The 3,141-nt window shown below is 36.2% G+C and overlaps 1 pseudogene; it reads right to left on the reverse strand.

Moving 5' to 3' along the window:
• Window positions 1-1,676: 1,676 nt before the first annotated feature.
• Window positions 1,677-1,794, reverse strand: LOC129409056 (5S ribosomal RNA; annotated as a pseudogene).
• Between the last annotated feature and the right edge of the window lie 1,347 nt (window positions 1,795-3,141).

Genomic DNA, 3,141 nt, shown 5'->3' on the forward strand with positions numbered 1-3,141 from the left:
TAGATTAGATAGATTTTGTGGTTTCTGTTTAGCTGAATCAAATCCTATACGAGAATGTGATCCCTACCACGATCAGTAGGAGGCACTGTAGCATTTAAAGCCTTGTTGTTTTCTATTGATTGAATCTGTAGAAACATCATGAGGTTATTGTAGCACATGGTCTCATGAGGCCGTCTGCAGACACTGTATAACATAACTTCTATTGTTCATGGACTCTATTATCAATTAATAATAATTTGTCATAATCACACCATTTTAACAGAAATCAATTGAAATCAGATTCCTCTTTATTTGTTCCATTACAAAATCAGCCAACCTAATGTGTTGAATGGTTATCTGACCAATGGAATGTAAAGCTTGAGCAGCAATGACCAAAAAAAGAATGTACTTATTGACCAGTATGTGTGCTAAAATGGCTACACACTTCTAGATGATGGAGTGGTCTTGATGCTGTGGGAGACGGTTGTTTTGATAGTGTGCTCTATGCACTTTGTTGCCCTGCTTTGCTTCATGTTTTAAAGATAACACACCAGAATGGTCTAGCTCATTTGTCAGTGACAGAAGAATGCTCTGACCTTCCCAAGACAGGCAACTTTTGCCAAATCAGCACTTTCTCTATGTGGGGAATTACTGTCGTCATTTGTATGAGAGAGAATGACTCCTTGCAATTGCAGAGTTTGTACTCAAAGAAGAAATGAAAAAAATAATATAAATAATGAAATAATGTTGAGTACTTTGCCTTAGATGGCCATAATACAATTTACTCTAATGCCTTATTTAGAAAGCATATTTAAAGCAGTATATAACTTTTTGCCAAAAATATGACAAAATGTTTTTTGTTGTGTTTATTGTACTGAAAATCTAAAAAAAACCAAAAAAAACTGTACACTGGCATGCAGCTCCCCAACCCTCCTCACTCTTATTTGACCTGGAGCAAGGCCTCCTTCCGTTTGTATCCTTGAAAATGTTGTTCCTTTGGCTATAATCTTCCACCATCTGGCAAACTTAACTATCTCCATGGAGAATGTTCCAAAGTATGGTTTGAACCTTCTATTTCCATGGAATCATGCATGCGATGACCTTCAGAAAGCTACAAAATGTACCTTAACATTCTCTGTTTGTTGTCTGTTTGAAGAAGAAAAATTAGGCTGGAGTTCTAATGCAGGAGGAGTCTATTTACCATCAGTACAGGACCTGGAGACATGAATCCTCAAGACATGCTGTTATAGCTATCCATAACCCAGTGTAGTGCAGTCCAGTCTGGCCATACTTCAGTTGTACGGAGATGATGTAGGCCAAGATAACAAGGACAGCAGAACAACACAATTTCTCTCTCAATTTTCATATGGGACAAGTAAAGCTATTTGTCTTCTCACAAACAAAAGGCTTGTTCTTGATCATACCTATGGACTGGATAAACACAAGACATAGAAGTCTGTTGCATGGGTGCATTTAGCAGAGAACCAAGTAAGTAAGTCTTTATTTATATAGCGCTTTTCACAGACATATGTCACAAAGACGCTTTACAGAGCATTTTATAGTTTCATTATTATTTTTCGGCGCCATTGATCCCTCCAACCACCACCATCACTCACGCACACACCACTTTCACACTAGGCAATGTGGGTGAAGTGTCTTGCCTAATGACACAACGACAGTTTTTGCAACTGGTGCCCCCCCTGTGGCACCTGATTTTCCCAGTGGTTTCCCATCCAAGTACTAACCAGGCCCAGCCTTGCTTAGCTTCTGAGATCTGACGGGATCAAGCTTTGACAAGCCGGTATGGCCACAAACTAACTAAGCTGCCACATAAAGTTACAAAACATACAGTAAGTGCATCAGTTATGATCATCTGGACCAGTTCATGAATAGAACCTGAGGCTGAATAGTTTGGACATCCTTGAATTAAAGCATAAAAGTACTGACAAGTACAAGGGCTCTCATAAAATACAGTGCAATAACAAACACAACATAACTCTTTGAATCAATGCTAAGCTATAAAGTTATACTCTTAAGTGAATACATTTTGAACACCAACATAACATAATAATAAAAAGGCAGGTCAGAATTGTATTTGTCTTTTAAATGTCAAAATGCAGATGATTTGACCAAGGGTGTAGTTTAATATGAAAATGTATTGTAAAAACAAACATATTTTCTAACTAAGTGGGTCCCTGATATTTTTCTTTTTCTCAGTGTGTGGAATGTATTGCATTTCATAATTTGTTCAAATACATTTTAAAGTTAATCATTTATATTGACAGTTTGAGAGTAGTATTACAGCAGAACAGCAGCTTTGGTTACCCTCACTCACAACAACTTTCCATATAGTTAAGTTTCTGTTACAAACAAAGATAAATTATAATGGATAAAAAAATGAACTTTTTTACTTTTACAACTTGAGTATTACAAGTTTTGAATATAGAGCATACAGTGCAATACACACTGAATAAGAAGTAACCATGATTCAGATGAGAAGTAAATAAGTATATACCCTTCTCACCTGTACATTACCCTTTATGCAGGATAAAAACAATATCACTGTCACAATTCATCCATTAACCTGTGTCCTAATGCAGTTTGACAAATTGTGACGTGTGATACTGCATCCCTCTACCTCCTGCGCAGTGTGAACACAAAAGGAAGGGAAAATTTTGAGCTGCATTTCCAAACTATAATTATTAAGTGCAAAAGACATTGTTGCTTTTGACTCAAGCAATAATACTTCAGAATGTGGTGTATATTCAATTATAAGGGAAAAAACATAATCCTTTGCCAAATAAGGTAATAAAAAAATAAGCAATTCAAATACATATTGGCCTCTCTTCTTTTGATCACACTGTAGGATTAGAATTTTTAAAAGCCTCCTTATGGAAACATAATTTTTTTTTTTGCCAAAAAACACTAAAATAAACAAACCTGAAAACTCCACAGTGGAACCAAATAAATGGAACTGTGGCATTTCCTTGTGGTTTGATACCTGAGTTATTTGCATTCTCAGAGGTTTGAAGGTGTGACACAGAAAAGATCAAAGAGGCCAAGGCAATTCAAGCTACTTTCATAATATTCCCCAGGTTAAGGAGAAAAAAAAAGTTTAGGCAGTGTAAAGGGTTGTGTATTGTGTTTTTGATCCTCCAATGC

Source organism: Boleophthalmus pectinirostris, unplaced genomic scaffold (assembly GCF_026225935.1).
Source record: "Boleophthalmus pectinirostris isolate CB_2022bp ecotype Guang Dong unplaced genomic scaffold, ASM2622593v1 HiC_scaffold_18, whole genome shotgun sequence".
NCBI lineage: Eukaryota > Metazoa > Chordata > Actinopteri > Gobiiformes > Gobiidae > Boleophthalmus > Boleophthalmus pectinirostris.